The following is a 14,589-nucleotide window of genomic DNA, read 5'->3' as shown; positions in this document are numbered from 1 at the left end:
ATGAAGGATGGTGAATTGTTGCAAAATTTTAATCTCTCACCAGCTTTTATATTATTTCCATAATGATCAAGTTAAATTACCAGCAGATGACTAGTAATCTGGGAGCCGATTCATAATAATATCCCGTGGTGGTGTTTGATATATTCAGATAAGGCTGTCAAATTATCCAGTCTTCACTCTGCACAGTTGTATAACTAACCATTACAGTTCAAATTTTCTTGATCATTACGCTTGTGTGCTTCATTGTACACAATAAAATCTAAGCCTGGTTAAAATGTAAATATACAGATATTTGAGAAAAATTATACAATATATCTTCATTATGATATCACTTCTTTGACCAACCAAATTATTCTATCAGCAAAGATACAAATGGTTCAGATTCAGATAACACTGATCAACAGGTGAAGATTTTCTGACTTGGTATAGATTCGTAGGGCCAGAGGAATTTCATTGAGCCCTAGCCAATTCATTCGGCAGTCGGGTCACTGAATGGCGAACGGTTAACCGATCCTCGTCATGGTCAAGAACAACCAACACAGAGTAGTTACTTGCACTCTATTAAGTGGCCCATGCATCAGTGATCACACTCCGTTCCTTGTACTTACTCTTACTAATACATTTGTATAAAGACGTCGTTTGTGTTGTACAGTTATCAAAGCACCCATAGTGCCTGGATACGACAAAGGGTAACCTACGTTAGGTACTAACTGCAAGTTATGACTTCGGTGTTAGCTGGTTGGTCACACCATTCTCATCTAGCTTGAGTAGGCACCCAATCATTCGGCACAGATCATCTACGTTAGTGATCTACAAATTAAATAGATGACAGTTGAATGTGAAGACATTTAATCTATTGTTTTTGAATTAAGATATTTCCATTAAATTTTACACAATGTTGATTTGGTGTTATAACAGAAAACTGGTTACCGTCACATTTATTCTTGCTTGAAAGAGGTATTTAACATAATTTTAAAAATTATGGACAACTGGGTTGGTGGTATTTACTTAAAAGTTATTATATTGCTTTTAAAGTATATAAGTAGTTAGTCTATTATTTAAAACTTTTGGGAAATCTGCAGAACAGTGCTATTAGATATAAAGATTATTGATTCTGGAACGATTATTGAAGGATATAAAGTTTTTAACAAGCTAGCTAACAGACACCAGGTGAGATATTACTTCTCTTTTCAAAAATAGTAATATAAGTCTCTTGATTCATTTTTCCAAAAACTACTTACAATTTTTCGGTTTGTACAACATAAGCTTAGAAGTCAAATGATTTTTGACAGCGTAAAAATGGAATATATCTCATTGAATTTCTATTAATAACAAGTTAAACTAAGTAAAGCAAATTAATTAAAATCAATGATATTTTCGTGTATTATTCCAGGTAACTGTTACTACATCTTCAAGGATAATGATTTTTTTTATATTGAGATGGTGGAGGAGATTTGTACCTCAGGTGGATGATCTTGATGGAGTTTTGTTCTCTGAGCTGGATGGTTTGGTCGTGAAGCTTTCACCGTTCTTCTGAACGACATCATCTGCACAAACTTCAGCTCAGAGAACAAAACTCCAGCAAAATTGTTTGATACTGTTAAGAATATATTGTTAATAATATAAAAAATTCAACCTTTAGGGGTATTAATTAGTAGATGGAGTGAATTTTTGAGATTTCTTCAAAACTAAAAATTAATGATAAAAAAACAAGATATGCGACCTTTCTTTCTATACATTGTGAAAATTTACCAAAATATACACATACCATAAACAAAAATGCAATTTCAAATGAATGACCTTTACGACAAGGATGGGAATATGGATGGGGGAAGGACAAATGAAACAGTAAAGATCGTTGATTACATAAAATCGTTTTGAAGACTTCGAATGGCAATACATTCTGTCATTCTCCTAGTATTTTTTTATTATCAATTCATTAACTACATCTGAATTCATTGCAAGCATTGGGATTTTGATTTACAATACTAAATTTTATTAATAAAACAATGAACAGACAATAAAACTTTACAGACATCATTCCACCTAGAAATTATGAAACTATTCAGGTATGTATGTCCTTCTTATGTAAAAACTGAAATTAAACATCAAAAATATTTAAAGATGAAAGAAAAAAACGAAGCAAACGATCTTTAATGTCAACTAAACGTTTATTGTTTTAAAAAGTATTTGACTTCAAAATGAACTTCTATTGTGTGTTTTTTTTAATGTCATACTGAAAGTGATACACCCCCTACTGTTTCTATATTTCCATAGTCGGTTTTGTTTCTATTTATCTGATACAAAAGAAGGTATTCTGTTAATGAGATACAAGAAATTGACAAAATATTACACAACAGATGAATTTTGTGCGTAGGTTTGTTTTCCTAACATCATTAATTGAAGATATTTTTACAACTACATAAAATAATGCAACTGGAACAATAGGTATGTCAGCAATTTTGCTTTGCAATGACATTATGAATACTCACTATTATAACTCTTCTCTTTACTTCTTCTGTATACCATTTCATGAGAAGTTAATGTAACTCTTTTGAATTTACACAACTGAACTAATTACATACTAACTTACGAGTTGATTGTATAGATGTTACGGTCCTCATGGTTATTATATATTCATTTAGTCTTTATGTTGATAGCCAGATGAAATATTTTTTTCAACTTAAAACGTATAAGATGAACACATCTATATTAAAGTTATTTTGATGTCCACAACTAACGCTGAATATTTAAATTCAATCTTCATAGGCAACATTCGTAAATGAGTTATAATTGACCTTCGACTATCTAATTTGTTATTGTTCGTTTCATATCTTCGATAACATTTTAAAAATCAGTTTTCTAAGAAGTATTTATAATAGATTTTCAGCTACTGAGAACCATTTTTGACTTCATTACCATATTCATTACATCTTTATTTTAGAATTTTCTGTAAAATTGTATTTCATTTAAAACATAACGAATATACTAAAGTGGTAACATATAATTTTAGTTATGCATTGATCAACAAAGGCTTTGGTTACACACAAAAACAAGGGTGTGACTAGTTAGCGTGAATATATTTTCACTAAATTCTATAAACCACTTCATTTATTAATACACCTTTATTCTGCGAGGAAATATTTAAGACAATTTGTAGGTGGAATTTCCTCATGACTGACTTCAGCTGGGATATTATTAGAAACCATGGAGTATTTGACACCAGTTTCATTCAAGTATAGGAATGTGTATCGCTTCACACTCACGCTCCTACCATGTGACATGAAATTCTTAGTTTGAATCTTAAATGAACAGTGCTGAAGAATTAACCTAATCGAATGTGATTTTTTTTCAGTGCTCTATGATTTTCAACGGTACCCAAATTGAGATCAGTCTGTGATGAATAAAAAGATTTTTAAGTACATAAGAATATATATGTACCATTCAACAGTTGCTCTTTATTGAAAAGTTTATGGAGTAAACATTTCAAAATAAGTTAAAATAATCTTGATAACTAAAGAGCCCTAAATAGGTATTCCATCTTGGTTCAAAGAAATCATTAGTATATATATATATATATATATATATATATATATATATAGCTCAATTTTTTTACTCAACTACTGTTTATCGATACGATAGTTGTCTTTCATAAAGTAAAATAAAAATGTACGATTAGAAAACTATTTTATTAAATGAACTTTCTAACTGCACATTCCTGTTTTCAAGTCAACAAGAATGTGTGTAAATAAAAACGGTGTCTGCTAAAATGATACGTACATTGTTCGTATAGTCTAAGTTACATAAACAGACAAAACAGCATGATGTTTTAATTATTAATTTCAATAATTGACAGAAAGTATAAAATATAATTTATGGTTTATATAATATAATTTTATTACACTATTCCATATTTAAATGTTTACTAATATTGTACCCTTCTAAAATTGATAGACATTCTGCTCATAATATAATTTACGTAAACGATCTAGAAATAATTGTGGTGATTTCAGAATTCCGACTAGGGATTAAATTTCAAGAATAGTGTTATATTTCGACGAGAATATCGAATGGTAACTGTTGGGATCGATTTATGGACTAATACTATACATATACTTTTATTATATAATTATTAAGTCACTAAGCTATGTATAATCATGTTCCGCATATTTTAAGCTTTGTTTTGACCTATAGACTAGTATTATACGATTTACCGTTCTCGAGCTATGCCCAGTCTATTAATTACTGTCTCCTATATTCACAGCCACTTTTGGCTAGAACTTGTACAAATGTTATTTTCTATTTTATGGTGCGATGTGGTCTGTTTGGTTTGTATGTAGACCCAGTATATTTGAAATACATGAATCATATCGCGGAGGCTGAAATTGATGTTCGCGAATCAACAGGCAGGGGTAGGCAGGAAGAAGGACTGATAAAAACTCTAGGACTGTTCATACGGGTGTATATGTCATTGGTTCGGTCAATAATTCACTATTCTCTAATTGGCGGCATCATTAAGTTACGTATGCAAAAAAGTATGAAGTTAAATTTACATTAAAAAGATCTAAACGTTTCATACTTATTTGATCATTTAAATTATTAAAATTTGTCAATTTGAAGATATTTTCTAGTACTTTTTAAATAAATAGTTATTCATTTTGAAGATATTCAGAAAATAAAAGAATTATCTAATATCAGGAGTGGAATTTACAATGATCATCAAGATCATTGTTTAAAATTTTGTATGTAAGTAATTGTTTTTATGAAGTGGTCGCAGAATTTCATAAATGATCAAGTGGGGGGGACAGGTGTGGTGCTTGCTACGTATATTGATATAAGTAGTATATGACGCAAGTCAGGAATGTAATGTCTGGCAGCAGAAGATGGGGAAGATCAAGAAAGGAAGAGTGGGAATAGAAAGCAATTAGTATGGAAATGCAAGAACAACGAAGTTCGAGACAATTATTGAATATTTTGCAAATTAAGAATTATAGTATGGTTTTTCTACTTTACCACGTAACTCTGTAATTTCGTGCAAATTCTAATTCGGTTGTCCTCACCTGTGTTCTCCTTCACTACACAGGCAGTAGAAAGTCTGAATTTCCCTATTAATTCAGAATGTCACATTTGCTGATTTTGTGTCTGTATATTTACAATGTATCCATGTTGATGAACATTTATTCATGATATATGAGTAACAAATTGTGTGGAAATGGAAATAAAGTTGTTTAAATTAAACATGAATTTCATGGAAAAATATTATTTTTCATTATGTGTAACTCCTACAATTTATAAGAAAATGATTTTCATGTGAATTTTTGCGTTTAACACGAATATATTAACATGGAAGCTTTAGATTTATTGAGTCAAGTGAATAGAAGGTATGATATTAGATCAGTTTTTACTGGATAATATTGATATAGTATGCTAGAATACATTGATTATTTCAGTACAAAATGACTATTATTACGGCTAAATTAGAAAAATGACATACTTTTCTAAATATAATATTACACTTTATGTGACTGGGTGAAGTATTCAAGAAATATATTAGAAAACTTAAATGGATGCTGAGTACAAATTATCCACTTACAGTAAAGCAGTATACGCTAATTCGTATCTCTTACGAAATAAATATTAGTAGAAATTTCTTAAACTATTTTCAGCGTGACAAACCAATCAGGTTTACGATAACAGGTCTAGGATTTTGGCACGAAATTCATTCATCCATTTGGCTGAATAGGGTTTTGGTATTATAGCTGATGTCAGTTTGTAATGAAAACCCTAAATCTAATTTCAAACCTTAACCATCAACTGTAAATCATATTTTTAATTCCTCACACTGGTTTATAACCCTCATTTGGTCCTGGTTATCAGATGGCTACTCTCAAGGCCGGTCTAGCGTCGATCAAATGTCGTCCATAAATTATAGTCTCACTGTTTTTTCTACTTGAACAAAAAGTCATGTTATTTAATTTAAAGTTTAGTTTTGGTCACTAAAAAAACATTTTTTAACATGAATCAGACTATCCCATATTCATTGAGAAATAGAATGCTTTTTAAAGCAAAAAACACACGATTTGACTTTTTTGAAACCTTCCGTTTATCATCTACAAATTTATAGAAAATGGGACGAGAAACCAAACATTCTTCTCTTAAACATGTTTAGATTCAAAATGTGGTTGTTATCATAGAATATTCCATTATCTTCATAATTCTTTATGTCATTCAATAAGCATGTGCAACTTGAATATAATCCTGTCAGCTCCGGTAAATTTCCGAGTAACGTTAATCTTACAGTTGATATAGATTACTTACGACAAAATAAATTTAAAATATTTACATAATATTCAAGTATCTTTATTCTATATCATCTTGTGGTGTGTGCTACTGATGTCGACAGATATAAGTACGATGTATCACCAATTGAAAATGAAATACCTGGAGGCAGGAGGTTAAAAAGATGAAAGAAAATAGAAAGAGAACAAACAATGATTGGTGTGAAATAGAAAGAACAACGAAGTTTGAGATGATTGATTGACATTTGTAGAAGGAACAGTTGTGATTGAGACATTTGATTAACATTTTGCAAATTTTACTAAGAAATTCTATAATCTTATGTTGAAATACATGCGATTGTTCCCACTTGTGTTCTCGTTCACTACAATATCAATGATAATGAATAATTTGTTATTATATACTCATAAAAAATGAGTAATATATTTCCAACAAAAAGGAAATATCATATTAATATGTAAATATAGTATAAACAATCAACTTATTTCGCCTCTTCAATATATAATGAAATCCATATAACTAAGTAGCATCATAGGGGAATAATAGTGCATAACCATACGTTGTCTAACTGAACTAACTGAAGTTTTCTAGTCATGATGAAATTCAATGCTTTTCACTCAGTGAAACGTGTGTATATTTATATTTTAGTTTGTATGAATTAATAATTAATTACATGGTAATTATTATTCTTACATTTGTATCCAACTATTAATATACAAATATAGAGTGATAAGAACAGATATTGTAAGATAATATTTTTGTAATATCCCATTGAATAGAAAAATTAGATTTTCTGACGTTTCGTCACCACTTCTTCAGAGAATAAATTAAATAGTTAGGCTTATACTGAGTCGTTGAACGTCAGAAAATCTAACTTTTCCACTCAATGGGATAATACAAACATATTATTTTTATTTATAACAATTTATCCAATGCTCAATTTATTCGAAATTATCAAATCAAACCTTGGTAATGATACCTATAAATTACGATAATTTAAAAACATTAGTGTGTATGTGAGTGTTTGATAATAAAGATTAGTTGTTTTCCATCTCTCGGTCTACGTTACAGTACATAAGATACACATCAAAAGTGAATTTGTTACCTGAACATTCTATGATTAATAAATCACACCTTTTGATATAGATTACTGACCAACGTTTAATTTAGTAATGTCCAATAGATGTGCATTGATTATTTATTTAAGCGAATAAAGATTTTAAATTACTTACATACTTGTATCTAATGACAATTATATCACAGATTGTTCATATGAAGAAATGTAGGCGTGACTATCATTTATGAACGAACCAATCAGACTTACGATAACAGGTCTTGGATTTTGGCACAAAATTCATTCATCCATTTGGCTAAATAGAGTTTTGGCATTTAAGCTGATGTCAGTTCGTGATGTAAAACCCCAAAATTTAATTCTTAACTCTAACTATCAACTGTAAATCATAATTGTAATTCCTCACACTGGTTTCTAATCCTCATTCAATTCTAGTTAGTAAGTTGACATTCTCAAGGTCAGTTTAGTGTCGTAGTAAAGTTGTCCACAAATTATAGTCTCACCGAAATGTGTTATGTGCACTATAGAGTAATGAGAACAACTATGTAGCTTGACGTCAAATAGAAAATTCAGTCATAGTTTTATGCCAGTGTTAATTTAAGAATAAATAAATTAAGAATATTTTAACACTCTTATACTTACTTCAATGGTTAGAAAAGTTCATTGACTGACTCTTTTCTTTTTCTCTTCAAGTCACTAATTGACTAAAGTTCAACCAACTAAAATTTGTTTTTATATTGTGAGTGATTAAATTTATCATTACCATTAAGTTACACCATTTTATTTCCATCCCACTTATTATGAAAGTTTTTTTTCTTGGATTATTAGAACAGGGTAACTTGAACCATTTCACTTTTAATTTGTCATAACTTTGTCAATAAAAATTTTAATAATTTTGTATCTAATATCACAAGTTCAATGATCGAGCAAACGGATGACACATATAACAACTTTATAAAAGATAATTTTATGACAATAAATTGTATGAGAACCTTGATTAAAACATATTTTAATATCAATTTACAACACTGTTGATTAATGTATAATAAAGCAATGTTATAATCATTATTATTCAGTTATAAGTTTGTAATTTCAAATGAATACAAAGTATAACAATAACTTGACATACTTATCTGTTGTTTTTTTTCCTTCTTTGTTATCATAAATGTAACAATGTAACACTCTTTACCCATACTTACTTAACAACTGTGGAAATAATATCTTTCAAACTAGTTATTAGACAGTAAACATAGAATGAGGTTGATATTTAATAGAATGATAAATCTATACATTCATAATTTAAAATGATTATTTAGCAATATATTTGGAAAAGAACATTTGTTTGTTTGTTTGTTTTAGTTGAAAATTCGCGGTTAATATGATTTTGTTTATATTCACAAAACATTCAAGAATAATGACAACTAGAGTATAATCCAATTATCTACTGTTGTAGCTTAATAATATTATAATAAGTCATTTAATTCGATACTTATCTTTTAACCAAGTTAAGTGTATTAGTAATTATTTTAAGGAAATAAAATCTTATATTGTTGCTAGTTAATCTAACTAATAAGTATATATATATATACATATTATCTTGATGGAGTTTTCTTCTCTGAGTTGGATGGTTTAGTTGTGGAGCTTTCATTGTTATCCTAAACGTCGTTCAGAAGAAGGATGAAAGCTCCACGATCAAAATATCCAGCTCAGAGAACAAAACTTTACTTGAGCTACAAATCTTCTCCACCAAGTGTTTATTAGAAGTATAGAAAGATTTAAAATGATTATCATTTTCTCGGAAAATTATGCCTTTTATTTTGTGAAAATATGAATGTATATTCGAACTCAATGCAATAAATGTATAATCATGACTTGATTAATCATATTTTAATTGAATTACGCTAGTTTAATTAACATAAACTGAAGTATGTTTATGTAAAGTCAATGTGTGTCTTAGATATGGTCAGTATTCATAATTGTAGATAATTTTTGAGGCGATATAAATATTGGATTAGTTACTTTTCCTGTTCTAGGTTTGCTACCAAGCATAATGAACAGTCATTTAGTTAGTTACCATTTCCTATCATTTCAGTCAAACTCAGATCATTGGACGTGATCGCATTCGATGTTATTATCTGAATAATGTTTAATAACCTCCAGGGATTAGGCTGTTTTTTAAAGTTTAATTTCCCATTTTTTCAGCGCCATACGATAGAATTAGATGTACTTGGACAATCAAAGGAGGATTTTATTAGTTGCGTTCATGTATATTTTTATCATAAGATACTTATTACAATGAATTTTATTTCTCTATAATTTGTCAAAATGATGAGTTAATTAGTTTCTGAGATATGATAGTTGAGGGATATAACTCGAAAATTTACAAATAAAGTATCCTAAGTATGTATGATATACGTCTGACTAAAAATAGACATCATACTATAACATTGAAAGCATAACTTAAATGTTATAACAAAATTGATGAGAGGAATAGAAACTAACGAATTGGATAAAATATAAGACAGTGGATAACCAATGCTCTACCTTGATAGCTTTTGATTTTTCAGTGATTTATGAATTAAATTGTAAAAATAACAATAGCTTCTACAAATCTGATAGTAACATGACCAAAATTACTCTTATTTATCTCCAAAAAATAATGCCGGACGTTTTCATGAAATTCAATTCAATAATTTCAACTAATCACACTAGAAAGTCTAAAAACAGGGGTAAAAGTCGCAAACCGGTAAAGCTACATATTTCTATCCAACTGATGGTTAAAAGTGATCGAATAATCTATGTAACTGACAGAAAACTAAAAAGAGGTCAAAAATTTAGTTTTCCAGTAGGAAATTTGATTTCATTGTACGTAACGCAATACTCGAAGACTCAAAATGATAGACAATTAACCGTTACTTGTCACTTATAACTGACCATAGCTATTTATGCGTACTTATTAAATGATATAGACTGGAAGAACAGGAAGATGGTTATCTATACATTTTATTGAACATATTCCTAGGAACATGTGCCGTTGACCGCCATATAGTTTTTTTCAGTTTGATAGTATGCCACCTATCAGACATAGAACACATAATGAACTCAGTCAATACATTCAAAATAATGAACAACAAATTTAACTGTGCCTTAATAAAACTGAAGATAGATATAACCAATAATACCTTTTCTAATTTGTTTAAAATCATAATGTTCAAACTATTCATTCAAATGGTTCATGTAATTACATGGTAAAAAGGATATATTGATTTTCAAATTCTCAGGTATAGAATTCATACAAATGATGTATAGAAATTTGTGCATTAAATCGAAAGTATTTTTACCTGTTTATAGATGCTATATTTGTATCGACTGACTATGGACTTTTGTGTAACTGTTGTGTCTTCATTCCTTTTTACTCAACATGAAAACAATTGTTAATATCAAAGCACTCTCTCTGACAATGAATAACACCAGGTACTATTCATTTCTTACGTCTTGGAGAGGAAGGTAAAAATAAGATAAACTAGTAGCATTAAATAATGTGATTCAAGTAACATTGATTAAATCATTCATTGCTTCTTCTATAGCTCTTCGAGTTTTTTCTTCAAGCTGAGCAGCTTTTTAAAAACAGTCTCATAATCATGTATTTCACCAGTGCTTAGCTTGTTTTTTTTATAATGTATGATTAAATAATACTTATAAGAAGCTGCAGTTGGACTTGGCATTTATGTTTATATTTCCACAAGAAATGATTTGACATCGATTGCTTTGAGGGAGTATTTCGTCTGAAGTATTCATTTGAAAGTATTAAATTAATTGTAGTTACTAGGACTCATTTGAAGAATCATCCAACATAGTTTCTTCAAAAAGAAGTCGAAATTATTCAATATACGTATTACAGATTGAATGAATAAATAAATCAGCATTTTAGTCTCAAGATGATTATAAATATCATCTCGTAAAGAAAGTAATAGAATGAATACTATCATGGCTCAAGATTAGACTGTATGGAGTTAAACCACCTCACAGTAAGTAGTAACACAGTATTGAATCTACTAAACATAAGTATTATATATTTCTTTTGGCAATGAAGTAAATTATCCTGATATTTTTTAAAATAAAATATTGTCTAAATTAATTATTCACGGCCATAAATAGCTAGATATTTCGTCTGACAAGATAGTTAGATACACACAAAAAAGAGACATTTTGATCTATGTTTCATAATTTATTCAAAATCTTTAAATGTTTTCTATTAAGTGGTTAATAATGCAAAGGTATACCAACTTATCAATCAAGTTGGCTGAAGCAGTTTTAATATAATTTTGTCACAGATTAACTTCAATTGGAAGAACTATTGAAAGTCAGGAATCATTGGAAACCAATTTTATTCAAGTTTGAAGTTAATTATCTCTATCCGTCTACGAGCTCACTAATCAATGTGATATATTTCAAATCACTGAGAGGTCCAGAATTTTAAATTCGGTAGATTTATGTATCAGTTTGGGAGCTTTAGTGCAATGTGTTATAGTCAGTGATATTACCAAAATGTTTCTTGGTTCGTAATGTTATCTCATATCCCCTTTGAGAGTATATCACACGTTATTAATACCATCCTCAATAAAGTTGATCAGTACATTAATTCACATGAAAAAAATTATCAAATATCCAACAGAGCATTCATCGGCGATATAGTGAACAGAGGCAAAGTGAAAATACAAGTAAACGTATTTTCAACTGATTGATCACTGAGTGGTGATCGGTGTCCTGTACGTCAGGTCCTTCTTAGTGTAGATCGAATCGTATTGATTTTATAACATATATATAATTACAGTATAGTAAGTATTTAAATTTAATAGATAACAGTCAAACAAATCCTTGCTTTCTATTCATAATTCGAACAACCAATGAGTGATTCATAATCTTCTAACCGATCATTATCTCTTTTGACCATAAATTATACAGTTTATCAAACAATAATTTTTATAAGTTACATATTACGTTTATTTGCATTGTATTTAATTGTCATAAATCATTTTTAACTACTTTATTGATTGGTAGATAATTATCCTGACCTAGTTACAAATACTAAACATAGATAGTTTTGAAATCTAATCGAAATACTTTCAGCAAAGTTCCGCTGAAAACTAAGCTCAAAGTTTTTGTAGAAGTAACTTTCATTGAAATTCATTAACGATAGTTACTGAAAACAAAATAAGGAACTGGAAAATTACATTCTTATATTCTTAAACATGAGATAAATTACTTATCGGCTATTACAGGTTATCTGTATATTTAAAATTTTAGAAAAGGATATTTAATATGAATTTATATTATTTAGGTTGATATATGAGGATAAAACATTCGATAAGACTAGTAATTGGATTGTTACAAAATGATTAGTTCTGCCTAATTTACATAAGTATGGACGCGGTAACATAGATATAACTTCCTGTTATCAATAAGTTAGGGAATTTCAAATCAATATTTTTATATTTATGCCAAAAATATTCATAATGCATAAACATTTAGGCTCATTTCAGTAATTTTGTTCAAATATGACTATGGAAAACTTAAAGTTCTAGATATGTATTTTATCCTAAGCTCTTCATCAGCGTACGTAATAAAGCCCACATGAGAATAAACCCAGGACTGAAAATTTTTACTTGGATAAGGATGGTTTCAGATGGTTGATCAGTATCTTGTTAATAACATTTAATTTATATGACTTTGAAATATGCTTACTATACGTACCTAGTTACGCCTAATATTCATCATGAAGGAGCATGAACCGCTCACCAGTATTTTCCTTTCAACTTTGTCCTGAGCAATTCTTTCCAATTGTTTCCAGTCGCTATTCATTCTTTTCATGTCTACTTCCAATTCCCGACGCAGTGTATTCTTTGGCCTTCTACTTTTCCGTTTCCGTTCAGGATTCAAAGTTCATCAAAAATAATGAAAAATACTATGTTCACAACGAAGTTAAAGATATTTTAGATTGGTATATTTACTTTATGTTTGTCTCATCACAAACTACTATCATTTTGCTACATTACATCTAATCGGCAATATTATCTAAGAAATCCATACGAACCACGTGTTTAGTTGAAGTACATTGTTCTGTAACAATACATAGACTACTGATATAAATACTTCAAGTGTAAAATTAATGAATCACATAGTTTATAAAATTGATTAGGACAAATTTGAATAGGAATTTTTTTAAAAACTGTAAGCTTAGTTTTGAAGTTGATTTATGTATTACTGATTTGACATGAATAACGTATCACCAATACCAATAGTTGAGATCATGAGTCAATTGAAGCTAGACCACTTTGGAAAACCGGGAAGCATTGGACGGCCATTTCGTCCTACTGTGGGACTCCTCAGCAGTGCGCATCCATGATCGTGCCTCGCGGGATTCAAACCCAGGACTTACAGTCTAGTGGTTTAGCGGTTTGGCGCTCACGCGCGACTGATAGGTCATGGGGTCGAATCTCTTGAGGTATGATGCGCAATGTCGAGGAGTCCCACAGTAGGACGAAAGTGCCGTCCAGTGCCTCCAGGTTTTCCATGGTGGTCTAGCTCCAACTATCTCAACCATTTAAATTACTACAATCTCCACAAAACCATTTCTGATAAGTATCACTAATAAATGAATCCATATTTGAAGGATTAAAGTACACAGGAATTTGTAAAAAAAATTGGTAATTTTGAGATTAGTTTTTAAATAATTTAATAAAAATGATATCATATTACTCATTATTATAATATTTTATCCATTATAAAATGATTTATTTTATCTAATTATGTAGAATACTACTTCATATATATAAGAATGAGGTCATTAAACTGAATGGATCTTTCTATTATTACTTAGTTTCTGAAGATGAATTTGAGTTAATCCAATGTTTTCAACAAAATCATTTACTTAAGCTGTACGTACATACATATTTATAGTTATATGGAAAATATATATCTATAGAAGGATAAAAAGAGATAAACATATTTCGCATGTACGAATGTACAGCTTAAGTAAATGATTTCGTCAAAAAGAGGATTAATTCAATCTACTTACTGTAATGAATAGATTTGGACAGAAAATCAAGTTATTTTTATTAGAAGAAATAAATATTGTAAATGAAGATATTTGAGTAATGATATTAGTGAATTTCTTCAGTTTATTACTAATTAGTATTATTGGGGTGTGTGCTACTGAT

Source organism: Schistosoma haematobium, chromosome 1, assembly GCF_000699445.3.
Source record: "Schistosoma haematobium chromosome 1, whole genome shotgun sequence".
NCBI classification, from domain to species: Eukaryota; Metazoa; Platyhelminthes; class Trematoda; order Strigeidida; family Schistosomatidae; genus Schistosoma; species Schistosoma haematobium.
This window is presented reverse-complemented; position numbering follows the sequence as displayed.